Consider the following 18,212-nt stretch of genomic DNA (forward strand, 5'->3'; position numbering starts at 1 on the left):
CCTAATGACATTTTATCTAGGGCCACCACCAGGCCGACATATTTTGGCTGGACATTCATGTTCCTCACACGATGAAATATAATAACTTTGGTGATCCTTTAACTTTTGATCTTGTGCAATCATTAGGTCAAAATCTTTATTTGTCAGCACCTTGGCTTATGACCAAATATCTGCAAAACTAATGCCATTTCCACAAGACTCAGCTGTACTTTATGTTTAGTCCTACTTAGCACCTCAGTTTAGCTAACATGCTAAACATGGCAACCTGCTAAACATCAGCATGTTAGCATTTTCTTAGTGAGCATGTTAGCATTTAGCTAAGTAGAGCCTCACAGAGCCCCTAACACGGCTGTAGACTTGTGTTCAATCTTTCTCTCTCTGGTTATTGGTTCCATGCAAAAACTTGTATTTACAACTTATTTGGAACATTAACCGGAACATAAACATGCTCAGTGTTTCATGCTGCTGAAAGGGTCAAATGTCGTGTTAGCAGTGCGTCTTTCAGAGGCTGGCAGCAGGCAGGTTTCCTGTGCGGGGCTGTTAGCATTAGCATGGCTGATCAATGATTCGGGGAGTAGATCTGTTCCGGTCTTCAACCTTGTTCTGGTCAGAGGAACTCAAAGGCTTCAATTTCTTTATCTTTCTCCATCTTACTCTTCTTCAAGCTCCTTTCTTTTTTTCTTTCTTCCCTTTCTCTGTTTCTCTTTTTTTTATTCTCTCCCTTTTTTTCCCACCAACAATATCTTCACTCACTAGTCTCCTCCCTTCGTCTGGCAGTTGCATTATCATTCTCGACCAGGGAATAACTGTGTGTGTGTGTGTGTGTGTGTGTGTGTGTTGTATTTCTATCATACCACAGGGAGCAGCCGCTGGTGTCCGCTCTCTTTTGTGGCACGCTGCTATTTGCAGAGTGTATCATATGAGCACAATGACAGACACACACACACACACATGGTGACCTTCACACACATGTACACACAATTCTCTTTTGGTAACTCACACAGATGCACACACACACACACACACACACACACACTGATACTGAAATTTGCTCACACTTATGCAGACAAACACACAGTCCATGCACACTGGCTACTACACACACAAGCACACACACAAGACACAGCATGACTAGAGAGGTATTAAGAACACACACACACACACACACACACTCACATAGACAGTGTGCTGTTTAAACCATAAACAAATGCCACCAGCATGCATAACAGCCTCTGCTCCTGTGGGACCCACTCGTCCTGTTCTATTCTAATAGATTTCTCTGATATTGAGATGTGGTTTCAAACAATGTCATCAAACACAAAGTACATTGAAGATCAACCCACAACAGTGTGATTATAAAGGTTTAATGACATCAGGTAGTGTAGGATGTTGAGGATGGGTGAATGGGTGAGGCCGGTCTGGTGATGATGAGGAAACATTTCTGTCTTAACGGCACATTTTTAAATGTTTTGTTAAAGTGGTAAGACGAAAGTAAACTCTTTATACGTGAGTGTGTGTGTGTGTGTGTGTGAGGGGGTGCATGCATTCATACATATGATACTGTATGATGATGTGCTCATTTGTTTGCATGCAATACAGTATCTGTACATTGCAGTACAGTACCAAAGCATGTTAAAGTACTCACACACCCATGGCTCCATAATAACTGCAGTCACTATGTCTGCGTGTGCTGTAGGTGTGTGTGTGTGTGTGTGTGTGTGTGTGTGTGTGTGTGTGTGTGTGTGTGTGTGTGTGTGTGTGTTACCTGGGAGCTGGCTTCAGGCTGTGCTCTGAAGCGAATCCAGCTGTCCTCGACACATGCTGTGAGAGACAGAAACACGGAGAGAAGGCAAGAAGGACATAAAAAAAAAAAGTTTAACCCATGAAACAAGGGAGCAAAATACAGACCGGAAGACTGGGACATGAACAAAATACAGACCGAAAGACTGGGACATGAACAAAATACAGACCGGAAGACTGGGACATGAACAAAATACAGCAGCTATAAAGTAAAAACCTCACTTGGCGCTATTTTCTGATTGAAAACAGTTCTGCACAGTTCAAACCACATTTCGTTCACCTGCATTGAATGTAGAGGCAGATGATGAAACCACAACTACCTGCATGGCTGAACTCCACTGGAGATACAGGAAACTCAGACTTTTTAAAATGTATTTTTGAGTGAACTGACCCTTTAACTTTCATTCCCTGAATTTTCCCCCTCCCCTCTTACTGTCTCCCCCCCGCCTGAGGGCTGGAGCCTCCTGCACAGCCTATAGGCCCCTACATCCATACATCCACCCACGGCCCCTCCCCTACACCTGCCAGAGGTTAAAGGAAGCTTTAGGACTTTTTGTTTTTCTCCACTTCAGCGGCGGTGTGCGTGAGTGTGTGAGCACGCTAAACAAGCAGAGCCAGACTTAACCTTTACACCGCGTTATGAAAACACAAGAGGTGGGGGCTGCAGTGAGTGTGTGTGCACGTCTGTGTGACCATTACCATGTCTGAGTGTCTGTGTGTGTGTGTGTGTGTGTGTGTGTGTGTATTAGAGCGCAGCCTCCGCCACCTATTTCTGTCCTGACCCGAGTCCAAGAGAGTAGTAACCGAACCCGACCTGAACCCGACCCCAGCCCAACGCAGTCAAAGTAAGCTGAAGCACCTTGTGTGTTCTTAATACACTGAACACACAAACCTACACTGCTGGGGGACTTCCCATGATGCACTGAGCTTTCCTCCTCTCCCTCTTCATCTTTGCACATTCATCACAGTCCAATACTAACTTTATTTCTTCCCTGGAGTTTCTTTGTGCTTTGTCGACTCGTAGGTCGCTGTGGATCGTGGTCCTGGTACGCCTGGGTGCTGCTGCCGCCATGGGCCTGCCTGACTCTCATTACTACAGTTATTATGTTTAGTCGTAGTTCTGTCACTATTAAAGCTCCTATTATTAATCTCAGCTAATATTACAGCTATTTCTACTGTTAGTGCTGCCATACATCTTTGCCTACCTATCTGTCTGTCTGTCTGTCTGTCTGTCTATCTGTGTCTCTCTCTCTCTCTCTCTCTCTCTCTCTCTCTCTCTCTCTCTCCCTAAAACCCAACCGGTCAAAGCAGATGACCGCCCACCTAGAGTCTGGTTCTGCTCGAGGTTTCTGCCTCTTAAAAGGAAGTTTTTCCTTGCCACTGTCACCAAAGTGCTTGCTCATGGTGGGAACTGTTGGGTCTCTGTAATAACATTATAAAGAGTCGGTCTAGACCTGCTCTATTTTGTAAAGTGTCATGAGATGACTTTGTTGTGATTTGGCGCTATATAAATAAAATTGAATTGAATTGAATTGAATTAATACCTGTCACGCAACTGTTGTTGTGTGGGCACCGAAATGATCGTTTATATAGATCGTTTTAACATACACACACACACACACACACACACATACATTATAAATATATATATATAAATATAATCCAATTTAATTCTTAACATTGACAATTGTCAAGTGTTCGTCTTCATGAACTCAAATGTAACCGTTGTTTTTATAATTTAGTTTGACGGCCTCCGTCCTTAACTAGGCTACATGAATATTGACCGCGTCAAATAAATGTGTTGCGTTTTCACGTAAATAACAAACCCCAACACTGGACAGGAGGGAGCCCACAGACAGAAGGGCCATCTTTTTTTTTATGGTATATTTTCACTGAAAAGAACTTGCACAGCCGCCATGCCGAACCCGAACCCGAACCCAGCCCCGGTATCCACCCTCCAGCGTGTACGTCTGTCTGTGTACGACCCTGTGTGGGCATACGTCTGACTGTGTGTGTTATGGAGGTTGCCCGCCCATGGGGAAGACTGGAGGCGGTCTTGTTTTGAATTCCTCCTAGCCAGCTGTCATAATAGAGTTGTATGGAAGCAATACACTGAGTGTGATAGAGGAGGAGGAGGAGAGGAAAACTACCGGGCCGACATGACAACTTCCTCATGTCAGAGGATTTGGAAATGATTTATGTTTATGCTGACACACAGCATCTCTGCTGCAAATCATATCACCAGGATATCACTGCAACAACATCATTTATCATCATTTTGCTATCACAAACTTATTACAAAGTTATTATTATTGTTAGAAATCTGTCTGAGATTTCTGCTGTCACCCCAATACAATGGAGGTGCAGATAATTTCCCCTGTGGTGCTCACAACGTGGAAAAATTTAATTTAAAAAGTACAACAGCAACATTTCTTTCCAAAAAATGTCTTCATTATTAGGGATAACTCACATATCTGCATGGCTCGATACCACTGGAGGTAAGAAAGATAAGATAATTTGACTAAACCGACCCATTCACCTCCACCTGAACCGAAGAACTCTGTATGTTACGTTCATTTTGATGAATAAAAACGATCCTCTTAATGCAGAAATCCAAGAAAACTGTACATCCACAGCATCACACGTGGATCTGTGGGTCTCCCTGGTTTCATCTCTGACAGAACAGACTCTGGAAAATACATTATGAATGCTTATGCACTTCCAAATTTGTTTTAATACCTTTTTCTGACCTGCATGATAAAAAGGAGGTCTATTTGATGTTTTTTTTAAAATCCCTTCTCTGCAGATAAGAGTCAGTGTTTCATTAGATGATATAGAGCACTGCATGCCGCAGAAATTAACACGAGGGGGATGGGGAATGGGACCTGCGCTCCCTGTCCTGCCCTCCAAAAGTACACGTGGAATATTCTCATCATTATTTTTCCCATCAGTAAATGCCCTCCTGGCTGTCGGTATGCATATTAACTCATCAGTGGAAGGCTCGGAGGGCGGCGGCGGCCTCCCACTGACCCTCGTTAGGCATGATGTGGTAAAAACAAGAACCAGAATCAGTTCACATGAAATTACATGTGATGCGGCTGCACTGCAAGCAGTGAAAGGTCAACGAGAAGTAAACAGAGGTGTCTCTACTGTTTGGGTGGAGGTCAGTAGGGATTTCATGAGTCAGGCTACAATGTTGGAGATCTCACAACACAAGGACAGTGCCTAAGCTAGGTTCTATTCCAACCCGGGCCTGGAGCTAAGATTAAACTAAATTAAGCTAAACTAAACCAGACTAAATTGGAAAGCACTCAGATATCTCTGCCAAGGCAACACAATCCTCAGAATATGTTAAAATGTTTAGAAATGTTTCAGGTGCATGTGAATCTTTCTCCAGCAAAGTGATACACACTCTTCATGAAATGTTCAAAAATGCAAGCAGAGCTAAGAAGTCCAAACTGGACACCCAGAATGATTAAACTGATCCATGGCTTGTCTTCTACCAAATCTAATAAACATGTATTCACTAGTTTTAGAGATGAAGGACATCCAGACCAGTTAGCTTGACTATTTCATATCAGAGTGCAGTAAAACATGAGGAAATCCTTCCTGTACTGGTGCAGCAAGCCAGAAAAAAAAGAGCCTAAATGCTAAATATAACGTGAGTCATGTCAAGGTCCTTCTGCTACACTAACTGCACTGTGTGTTCACAACTCGAAAGGTCCTTTATATTGTTCAGTCTCCAAGCTAAGATCTAGATTCTTACATGACGAGATTTTTAGTCCATCATTACAAGTCTTCCTTTAAGCAAAACATCAGTGAACTGCATTAAATCAAACAAAGCTAACCTGAGCTCTCCTCTGTCACTGTGACCACAGCTCCAGCTCCTCTGTGTGAGAGCATCGATCCAGAAGAAAACACTCCAGAGGAAGGTGATGTGGCCTTGAGATGGCCTTGGTACCAGCAGAATTACATGGAGGCTTATTATCATCCCCTTTCACACACACACACACACACACACACACACACACACACACAGTCACGTACTACATACTAACGTGCACTGTCAGGTACACACAGACACACACAGTCACGTGTAACACCAAACCACTGATCAATAGCAGCGCTAATGGGAACTTGCGACAAGCCACCGGACCCGAGCCAACACACACACACACACACACACACACACACACACACACGGTTACTTCACATGCACATAGGTATATCTGCACATATACACTTCCAGTGGCGCTGTAACTAAAGAGGGAGAAAGAAAGAGAGAGAGAGAGAGAGTCCGCTTCAAAGTCACAGTTATTCTCCTGCTGTGTTAAAATGCAAATGTTGCCTAGAGGTCAACCAACCCTCACACACACACACACACACACACACACAAACACACACACACACACACACACACACACACACACACAGCTGAGTGTGGAATGCCGGCCGCTCATGTGGAACCAGCTGACCTTCGGCCACTGATACTTGTCCTTGAGTCACATGAGAGGGGAGACACACTGCAGTGTGAGTGTGTGTGTGTGTGTGTGTGTGTGTGTGTGTGTGTGTGTGTGTGAGAGAGAGAGAGTGAATGACAGAGAGTGCATGTGTGAATAACTGCATTGCATAGCCATGCTGCAAGGGCTGTGTGTGTGTGCTTATGCTGAGTGTGTTATTGCCTTTATATACTGTGTGTGTGCTCGTGTTATGTGCAGGCGCCGTTATTATAAAGTCTCATCATCTTCAGTTTTTAGTGACTGCCACAAATATAATTAATCAATTAATAAAAAGGGGCATATGTTTTTCTCAGATCCAACATAATTTCATCCAGGTTTCACGTTCTCACACGTCAGACGCTGTTTACTGTAGTTTACAGTAAGCAGGCTTTCTTAAATGTAGTTCAGCGGGAGAAGAAGAAATGCAGAGGAGCTGCTCGTCGAGTCCCTTGGGGTAAAAAAATTAAATACATGCCAATAAAGTGATAAAGATTTGTTTTTAAAATAAAAAATAAAATGTGTGTGTCCCTGTGTGACTGGGAGTGAATGGCAGTGTGCACTGTACGTGTGTGTGTGTGTGTGTGTGTGTGTGTGTGTGTGTGTGTGCTGACAGATCCTTTTCCCACCGTTCACTAAGAGTCCTCTGGTTGACCTCTGATCCTCTCAACCCAGAGAGATTAAAGCCTTAAGGAGAGAGAGAGAGAGAGAGACCTTCCTCTTCCTCTCTCCTCTACATCACCTCCACCTTGTCCTTCCTCCAACGCTATTATCTCCATTTTACCTCCTTTCACCCCCCCCCCCCTTTTCCTTGAACATCCCTTTCTACATCTGCTTGTCCTCTTCATCACCCCATCTCCAATCTCTCCTCTCCTCCTCTTCCCCCTTCTTCATCCCCTTCACCTTCCCGTCTCCTTCTAGTTCTCCCCTCTCTTCTCCTGCTCCTTCTCCCTGTCCTGTGGTAAATTCCTAGGCATGTCTCTTCCTTCTCCTCCTCCTCCTCCTCCTCCTCCACCTCTTCATCTTCTTCCTCTCCTCACTCCTCTTTTGTCTCCACACCTCTGATCCTGCTCTTTATTGACTGGTTTCACCTTCTTTGTCTCATCCCATGTTCTTGAATGAACTGGACAGATCCATGAACGTTAGTGTGTGTGTGTGTGTGTGTGTGTGTGTGTGTGTGTGTGTGTTGCCTCATGTTGATTTATGGGCTCTAAACCCTGTGTACTTTCAGTTTTAGTTACTGTGTTTTTATTGCACTTAATTACCTTCATGTAAATTCGCTGGAGGTTCACAAATCAATACAACACATGACTCTCTCTCTCTCTCTATCTGTGTTAGCTGTTGTAATTTACTTTAAGCAGTTGAAGGACCTTTGGTTTGCAGCTGTCTAATGATAATAGACATAAATTAATTACATGTTTTATATCTCTTACATGCTCTTTCAACTACAGCCAGGTTTTCTGCGTACATGAGTTTGTGTCGGTGGGTTTAACCCCTCTTGAGAGTGTCTGACTGTCAGGTGGAGTCCTGGCAAGAACACTGCAAAAGGGTGGGCATCACACTGCAGAGAAAGATGCAGGAGTTATTACTTCTGTTCACACACACGTGACCACGACAGTCCCGTACAGTAAAATCCAGTAAAAATTCAAATTCAAATAATCTTAATTCTGGTGACTGGCAGAGGACCAACTGGCCCAGACTGGAACAGTCCACTTTGATCCAATCAGTCGTGATGTTCAAATCAAAATCCACCCAACAGTAGTCGTGTGTGTCCGCCCCTGATTCAGCTCCAGATCTTGATAATAAAATGAAAGTAATTCAGTATGGACCCATTGACATATGGAGTCATTCACCACTGTGTAATCAATATTATTTGTCCCTTTTATAGCATGCATACAGCCCTATATCCTTAGCTTCACTCTGAGTTTTTTATGTTGAATGCCTTGCTCAAGGGTTCGTCTTGAGCTTGTTGTAATTCACCTTGCAGTGAGAAGAGAGGCCGATAGCTTATCAGAGGCCAAGGTCTCACATTTCAGCTGAAGGTGCTCTAAAAGTCCTGATAGTGTAATCAGGGGATATGATGACAAAAACTAACTTCGCTTAACATTTGTGAGGTGACGATGTGGCCTTTTCAAGGGCTAAACCAAATGTCATTACCAGCAGCGTAATTAGGAGGCGGGTTGGGCAGAGTAATTGTGATGCTGTCAGAGTTTGACAAGAACAACACCTGAGCTTTAACACAGAGAGGAGAAAAATATGAGGCAGATCTTAGGACTTAAATATGCAATGAGAACTGTCCCACTGCACAAACTCACCATCTGCATAGATAAAGAGTTTCTGTTCAGAGTCACTTCAAGTCAACTCAACTTCCATTTTGCAAGCTTTTATCACAATAACACTCTCAAATGGCTTCACAATCACACATCAGGGCACATTCAGACTGATAACGACCTTCTAGAAAAACACCTCAGGGCACTGATGCTTATGAGATGCTGCGCAGACACTGCACAACCGGTTATACTCCCTTCAGACAACGTTTTACTACTCCGGAAAGTTATCAGACCTGCAATCATTTTTATCTTAATTGACACTTTGAAAACAGGCTGGCTTTTAAGGCTGGCTTATGATTGCAACAAACTAGTTCATAAAGGGTGTCATTTGACCCTAACTGTCCCAAATGGCCACACTTTAAAGTAGGCGAGCAAAAAGCGTGCCATCAAAGTGAAGAGCGAAACGAGATGAATGGTATAAAACAGTGATCACTTCAGAGTCATTCACTGTGTTGCACTCAGGTATATTGACGTAGTAGTAGCGTGAAGAGTGGATAAAAGCCAGAGAAAGAGAGAAGTGTAAATATTGCCTACTGGCCAATCACTGTGTGAAACATTCTTGGACGTAGCCCCAGCAATCCAGACGTTGGAAAGCACACTGCCTTTAGAGAAAGGAAATTACCCTCAAGTTGCTGAGAAAAAGGTTCCAAAAGGACCTTTTGGTGCAATAAAAGGAAAGAAATCTGGGGAAACACCATAAAAGAGGGCCTCATTCCAGAACGTATAGGTGCATAAGTTGGTGAAGGACCAGATAGCAAGACAATGTCACATAGACTGTCTCCAAGAGAGGGACAATTGCATAAGACATGCGTCAAACAGATGGGACTATGCTTAGGACAATTAGTAGCACTGCCCAGGAGGAGCTTTGTGTTGGCAACCTGAAACACCTGCATATCAACACCTCAGTGATTATTTCGTCAACTGCTCACATTTCTGGATACCAAAATTCACTTTCTGTCTCATTTGGAACAAAAACATCTCCATTAAATATAACACCTCCACAGAGACTAAAAGCAAATGTCAAAGCAGTTTTATTATTCCAGGAGGTAGCCTGGTGATATATTACCCCATTAGACGTTTCTTTTGGTTCTCTGCTATAATTATATTCCACACTTTGTCTTTAGGAAAATATCACCTCATTATTTATGTCAATCACAGTCCATTGCAAGTCTGTTGATGTTACAATTCCTTGTGTTTAGGCTGATAAATCTAATAGATTGCTTGATAGACCGTTATAAACAAATGTTCGCTGCTTGATATGACAGACTTTTCTCTCTGATCTCCTAGCTTTCCAGAGAAATCACTCTGGTGTTGGAAGATTTAACGCCACAGCTTCAGGGGAGCCATTCTGTAAAACCTGTGATGAAACCTGCCTCGCCCTGCTGCAAGGAGCTGCCAACCACCTCAAAGTATTTCATCATACTTGGTTTCAGGGGAGAGTTGTACTTTAGAGGACTAAATGCTGCTTCGCGGTCTTTTCCACCCTGACAAGAAGAACATTCTGACAGAACCCGTGTATTTTATTTACTGGTATCAGAGAGATCCCAGTGGATACCAGGTGAGGATTTGATTTTAATGTTGTACAGCACTGGGCACAGTTCAGCATGTCTTCATAAATACACTTTACACTCTATTCTGTGTGCTTTCTGACCCCCTTTTTAAACCCCCTCTGGTACAAAGGGACACAGGAGCTAATTAATGGAGAGTTCAAGTTTGAATCTGTCAACTATGTCGCTCTTCTACTACTTGCAAAGCACCTGGACCTGTGTTGTTTTTTTGTTTTTACTTCAACAGTCAAAGCTGATGCTGTAATTCAGATTGACATATGATGAGTGCAACTGCTTCATCATCTATAGTATAATGCCACCAACCAACAGTAATGAGGTCAAAGGTCAGGGCCACATGGAATTTACACATTCCACCTGTTGGGGTGCTGTGGCTCTGACCCTTGACCTCCTTACTCTTGGTTGCTTGTGATGGTGGTGATCTAAGTGGCAGCAACGATGGGCTAATAAACAATCTCACGATAAATAAATAACATCACCTGCAAACATTCAGTCAGAGTGACTTTCACCCACGTTTTCAAGTCAAAGTCAAACATTTCAATAACATGTCTGACTTCATTGGAGTCAAGGCTTAACACTTAAAATGGGAACGGTTTTCAGAAGCATGACAGCCAAGTTAAATAACAGAAGTTTAGCGTGTGGCTCACTTTGGAACAAGTTGTACAGTACATTGTTATTGTATTTTTAAGATTTTAGATAATTGTGGGTGACCCTCATTTGCCTGACAAAACCGTCCCGCAACTCTCACTTTCAGCCAGTCATTGATGAATCAGCTTGAGACAATACGTAATTTCAATCAGCAGTGCAGTAGATAGTGGACAGCCTTCTCTTATGGGACAAATGCACCACTTACACGGCTGTCATTGGTCAATCAGTTTCTGGATACATTTGAGGCAGGAAGTAGGCCATGTATTTGCTCTGAAGCTGCATGTGTGTATTAGTACAAGAGGTCACAGTGGAACCAGCCGTTAGCTGTGCCATGCAATAGCGTTTGTTTGTTTTTTGTATTGTTTTTTTTTTTTTTTTACCACAAAATGAGTGATTAAGATAACAGGGTTAAATTGGTTTAAGGGCTTATCCGATGCTTGTTCTTCAATGCTGCAGTACACACAGTCATGACGCCAGTAAATAAAATATTAGCATAACCAACAGGGCTGATTGCCAGAGCTACAGCAATAAAACCAGGGTTGTAAACTAATTGAATTTTCATTTAAACAAACTCACACAAACAAAAGCCATGATGGTTTCTCTGTTCAGCTACAAATGTGTAATAAAGTTGAATTTGCATTAGTCTTTTTTCCTTTCCTGAACCCACACTGGTACATATATTATCTCTAGTAATTACACCTTCAAAGTAAATCTTCAGTTCCGCCAATACAAAGTCTGAGTCATTTATAACTTCTTGCTTTGATAGCCACATACTAGTAGTACCAGCTCAGCAATTTGCTTGATAAGACCACGACAGGCAGCAGATAACCTAAAAAGACTTAGAGACCTAAACTATGTCGAAGTACGTTTAAAGGGTCATGGTTATATTTTGAAATGTACTTTAAACAAATTATTTACAAGGAATAATCAACAACTTAAAAAAAAGTTTCCATGGGACTATTATTCAGTTGTTTGACACAGAGGCCACCAGATCTATTCACTGTTTGCACACAAAGAGATAATTGCCTCGAGGAATTTTATATGTTATAGACGGTTAAACAGCAGTGAGAGTTAGCTTAAGAGCTAGCAAGTAGCAACTGTAGCGAGTGCTGTTGCTATGGATACCTCCAGTTTAATATTCCTTGCCTTTGAACTTTGAACAGCGGTTAAACTTTTGACTAGATTTAACATGTCCTTTTTTCACAGTCGTAATGCACAGCTGAACAGTTCTGTAGCTGCGCTGCTGCAGCGTTGTTATACCTCTGAAGTGTGATGCTCTCTGCAGCCACGCTTCAATTTTACAACTCAACCAACATACTTAGAAAAAATGTGTGTCTGTAAAAAAAAGCAGCAAATGAGGTCAAACATTGTACAAGACTAAAAGCTGGTAACCTACAGTGTGCTATCTCCTAGCAACGGGTTCTGTCAGCGTTCTGGCGGCTTGATGAAGACAGAAAGTGAACTGAACTTGACACCCAGCAAAGATTGTGTGAAGCATAACAGACATTTTGTGCACTTTTCATCCAAAGTGCCTTTTAGCGCAGTTGGCCCCAGCGGGCGTCGAGCTCCCTCCGCTGACTCTGCTCGGGCCCTGCTTGTCACAGAACGTGAGCATGGCGGCAGAGAGGGGAGTAAATAAGTTCATCTGAATATTCATGGCTTCAACATGAAATGATAAAATAGAACACAATTAGATGTCACATTTTCAGTAGTGAACATAACGTGGGAAGAAATGACAAATATTCAGTTGTAAATTGAATTTTTTTCTCTTGAAATCTAAACCTGAATGAATCTAAATATGATGCTTTTTGGGTTTCACTTTAAAGGTTTGGAGACACGTGATTTTCGGTTGTGTGTGTATGAAAGAAACTGTCTTGGCATGCTGTTTCGTAAGGTCACACACACACACACACACACACTCTACATGTGGACCATTTAATCTTTCCAGATCTGCATGGGGGGAAAAATCCTTCATCTTTTCTCTCAATTTCTTTTTTTGCGTGTGTTTCAGCTCTCTCTCTTTTTAATTTGATCTCTCTCTCTCTCTCTCTCTCTAACCCAGTTTCGTTTTTTTCTCCCTCTCAGCATCTTCTGGTTGTTCCCACGTGTGTGTGTGTGTGTGTGTGTGTGTGTATTTGTTTGTTTGAGTGAGTGAGCGAGTGCCTGAGCTGTCAGCTTGCAGCATTTTGGATGGATTTACTGAGGTTATTTGAGGATTTCCCCTTTCTCTCTCTCCTCCCGTGTGTGTGTGTGTGTGTGTGTGTGTGTGTGTGTGTGTGTGTGTGTGGTTCTGAGGTAATTATGGGAGATTTCTCCCTCACTGGAGCGAACAAGGGGCAGGTGCCTTAGGAATAGTCTCTCTCTCGCTCTCTCTCTCCCTCCCTCCCCTCATTATGGCTGTGTTCAGGCCATTAGATCATGTCATTTCACTCTTGTTGCCTCCAAATGCCACACACACACACACACACACACACACACATTTGTGCAAACATGCATATAATCTAAATGCTGAGAGAGTAAATCAGCAGTCGTACACACTATTAAATCGTAACTTAACTCTAAATCTACTTATCTGGTTGTAAACAGTCACTTTACTGAACATAATTAATCGATTCTGGTCCCTGACTATGTTGTTCATTGCACAACACTGCTATACATTTTTTACAGACAAAATCAAGTAATTTGATTACAATGTGGCATTGGCCTGTACTTTCACATCCCTCTAACAAAACATATAAGAACAGAAATTAACTCTTGGCAGTGTGGAAAGTTTGGAGTTTCAATTTGAAAATAGTTTACAGTGTTGAACTGTGAGAGTTTGGGACAAATCTGCATCTTTCCTTCCACTCAGAAACATTACAGATGACATATCTTTTGCAACATAACTGCTTCCAAGCAAACATGCAAAGGTGTCACTTGAAGATGTTTTTGCATTTTGTTTCTGTCACAGCATGGCTACGCAGGAGGCGCTGCAGCTGCGTTCTTTCAGTCGCCCGTCTCACATGCGTCTGATTTTAATCAATACGGCTGTCTACACAGGCCAAATATTTTACACTTAAGGTCTTTTTTTCTTCTGTTTTATGTGCGTAACCACTGTGATTGTGTGTTGGGCTCTGAGCACGGCCAAAACGCCAGTGACCTACACTCAACACTGTGCCTGAATGCATCCTGTGTAGACGCAGATGAGCACTGAAGCTGCTGCTGCTGCTGCTGCTGTTCTGCTAACATGCTGCTCAAGCTACACCTCCTGTGTAGACAAGATGTCTGTTTTTCAAATGTAATTTTATAAACGCTCGGCCACACAATGTGTTGTTAAGATTTGGGAGGTGTGCGTATCAGATCCCCTGCAAACTCCTGCGACCTATGATTACCCATAATACCCATCTTTTGTGCAGATCCCAAGAGATGTTTACATGTACCTTTGCAGTGCTGTAATTTCAGCAATATGTACCTGCAGCGGGGTGGAGGGGGGCTGCTGTGGGCTTTAATGTATTTCTTGGAATATGTGAAGGATGCATGTAAAAGGTAAAACAGGGTGTTAAGTTGCTCTTTAATTGTATTATCTCTCTTTTTTTTCCCATCACACTCTTCCTCTTTCTTATCTCCTAATTCCACCTGAAACACAAGTCATCCCTCGTTCCCATCACTCCCACTCCTCCTCCCCCCTGTTTTCGTCTTCTCTCTTCCCCCTTTATCTCATCTTGGCTCTCTGCTGCTGTTTCCTCCCTCTTTCTCTTTTCCTTCTCTGTCTCCTCATCCGTCTTTCCTTCCCCCTCTCTCAAATTAATCTGATGTTCTGGTGACTGTCCAACAACAGCTGTTTCTATTGGCTGGCAGAGGTTTAGTGTATTTGTGTGTGCGTGTAAGTGTGTGTGTGTGTGTGTGTGTTTGTGTGAGTGATTTACCCTCCAACTCTCACTCACTTGCTCTCTACCTCTTTCGCCCTCTCAGTTCAGTTCAAATGGGCTTCAGTGGCATTATTTCTTTATAACCACTGCAATACACACACACTATCTTCTGTTCTCTCTTTGTACTTGCCTTTATATGTGTGTGTGTGTGTGTGTGTGTGTGTGTGTGTGTGTACTACTTCATGAAACCAGCAATTCATTTCAAAAATACTCTCTCTCTCTCTCTCTCTCTCTCCACGTGATTCAGGGATTATCTCTCTCAACCAAAATAAAGCTGAGAGAGAGAGAGAGAGAGAGAGAGAGAGGGGTAAGGAAACAGGAGGGAGAGGGCGAGAGAGGCAGGAACACAGTGAAAGAACAGAGTGAGACCTCAGGGAGAGACGATCAGAGAGCTAGGGATAGAATAAGACATGAAAATACACCAGGGAGGCAAACATGTTACTTTTTAAAAACCTTTTTCGAAATCTTGAAATCTCGAAGTTTTCACATGATGTTAAGACATTTTTCAGCCATTCAAATTAAGGGGTGCACTGACAGTTAACTACAGACGGTGTAAGACTTTAGCTACATGCTAGTGGTCATACCAGCTGTGACAGATGTAGAATGCATATTTTAATTTGACAGTTTTGTAGATATTTGACATGCTGACAGTGTTTTACACAGTACAAAGCCTCGTTTGAGCCAACTTACTATCTATACTATAATTATGTTTGGTCACAGGTAGAATACCAAAAACAAACACAAGGCTTTACTTCACTTATTGCTGTCATCCCTACTATTATTACCTTTACTGGTACAAGTCATTCTGAACTTGTCCTAATCATTAGGAGCTGAGAGCTTCTTCCATTCATTTCCTTCCTTTGCTGCTCTGTTTTGCTCTCCCTACAGCTGCAGCTGCAACACAGTGCAGCACTGTATGAACCTCACTGCATGAGTGCATAAAACACTGCACGTTTTGAGCGTTTGGAGACAGCAGCCGGTGGGATGTTTTGTTGTTATTTTCTATATGTTTTTTTGGATGCAGCAACACCACAACATGCAACATCACGCTGCCCAGAGAGATCCCTGCAGTCACTCTGCATCACATCACCAACACACACAAACACACACACACACACACGCTGAGTGTGTATCCATGTGTATTTATATTCTCTGTCTGTGAGCGCTGTATGTTTGTGTACTGCATATGTGTGTGTTTGTGTACAGTATAAGCTTGAGGCGGTGAGCTTGTTCGTGTTTTTCATTTTGTTCTGGTTTAATTTTTAAGACTTTATTGAAAAACGTGACAGAGAATCAACATTGGTAAATCATTTACTACTCGACGTGTTTAATCAATATTAACATTTGGAGATGATTTTAGAATTATCTCTCACAGAAAATATGTGATATGCCACCATTCAGGTGAATAATAGTTTTGCAAGATTACATTTCCTTGACTTATTATGGTATACTGTTATATTGTTCACAGTCATAGTGAATGCTTTCCGTAGTATTTAATATTCAATTTAAATGAGCTGATGTGTTTAATTCAGATCTTTTTGGCTGTATTTTTGCTTCTGCACTCACTTTTCTCCACAGGGATTAATGAGGTTTAATCAAATCTTATAGCTGTGTCCCAATTCAGGAAATGGATCATTCAACATTCAAAGGTGAGTTCTTTGAAAGTTTTGGCTGAACCTGCATCTTTCAAAAAACCTGCACCTGACCAGAGCGCGGAGCTGCATGTAACACAGTCGCCTATATCAGGATGTATGAGGCTGCACCAGCTGATGTAGGTGTGTGTGTGTTTTAGAAGCAGAAATTAGGTCATGCAGTGATTATATATCATGATTCTGGACATGAATGGGGCACAGTCGCCAGGCCTAAAGTGAAAACAGTAATTGCGTGTTTCTGTCTTTGTGTGTCACTGCTTCTTACCGTGTAACAGGTCTCTAACTATCATTTATTCTTACACACACACACACGCATACATATTTCACAGGGCCCCCGTGTGTTTGCTTGTATATTGTATGTGTCTTTGTGTGCATGTGAATATTTTAACGTGCGTGCGTGCACAGCGGGCTCTCTCATGAGTCATGTTCTATTCCTGTATCTCAAGGCATTGTGTTGGTGTGTTGGGCAGCGACTTTCATGTAGGAAACACACCAGAGACCTTACACAACCAGCTGCTTTAGAGGAGCAATTTGATTGGTCTACGGCATTTTATGAATTCCCTTTAAAAATATGATGTTTTCCTGTGCTGAAAGGGTCTGGTTGTTACGCTGACATTAGGGATACCTGACTTACATGTAATGAGATTCATGTTATACTATCACAGATAAGTAGTTTAATCTAAATCTCTTATTTTAATGAGTTAAGTAAGACATTTAAGGCAGAAGTTGTAGCTTGACAGCAAAATCTGTGATTTTAACTGTTTATTTTATTTGACTGTTAAATAAATAAAAGGTGAAAATGCGCATTTTCATTTAAATATGTGTTCATGTATGTATGCATGGTCAACATTTTAGCAGGCAGCATATCATGCAACCTCTGCTACCCTGACAATATTACACACACACACACACACACACACAAACACATCAGCTGTAGTCCAGCTAGACCAGATTAGAGAGAGAGAGAAATCTGGAAATGAGATGATGCACTCAGAAATAAATCTAGGGTTGGGATTAGGCATGTGGAGGGTTATGGTTAAATGTAGGGTACGCCCCCAGGGAATGACTCTAAGTCAGTTTGTCCCCACAGGTATGGTATAAATGCTTGTGTGTTTGTGTTTTGTGATCAAGTTGCTTCTGTTTAATGTTTGTTGTTTATCGTCTGTTTCATCATTTTAATATATTACATTTATCGCACTTTCAAATCAGATTACTGTTGTCTGATTAAACTTTATGTCACCTTTGTTTAGTCTTATTGAAATAAAAGTGTTTTTATGTCGTGACCCGATTTCAATTATCTCTGTTAATTGTGTCATTCGTCCCAAAAATACCTTTTCTTCTCAAATAGAATCACAATCCACAGAAATCCTCCACAGTAATGTCTTTTAGTTAATTATGTCAGTTTGCTACGTGTTACCTTCATCCATTCATGTGTCTTCCACTGTGACTTTGTGCTGTCCCTGTGTGCTGAGGGCGGGGCACAGCTCCATTACTCTGTTGTTTCAGGCAGGTAATTACAGGTGTGACCTCAATTCACTTCCAAAAAAATTCCAAGGAGTTGAACGAGGATGCTGGCGTGTAATGATTTACAATCGTTTAGATCACAGCTCCTTTGAAAAGCACTGGAAGCTAATCTGCACTGCTTGTCAGAAAACTATGTGCACACAATATTACTGTGTGCTCTCATCCATATTAAAATCTCACCAGAACCTACAAGCGTGTGGTTAAAAGTACAGTTGGGTGAGTTTTGTAAGCTGCTGATATCTGGAGTTGTGTGTTGCATCAGCCTCAGGAGTGTCAGTCTGTTAAACCT

Source organism: Enoplosus armatus, chromosome 10 (assembly GCF_043641665.1).
Source record: "Enoplosus armatus isolate fEnoArm2 chromosome 10, fEnoArm2.hap1, whole genome shotgun sequence".
In the NCBI taxonomy this organism is placed as follows: Eukaryota; Metazoa; Chordata; class Actinopteri; order Centrarchiformes; family Enoplosidae; genus Enoplosus; species Enoplosus armatus.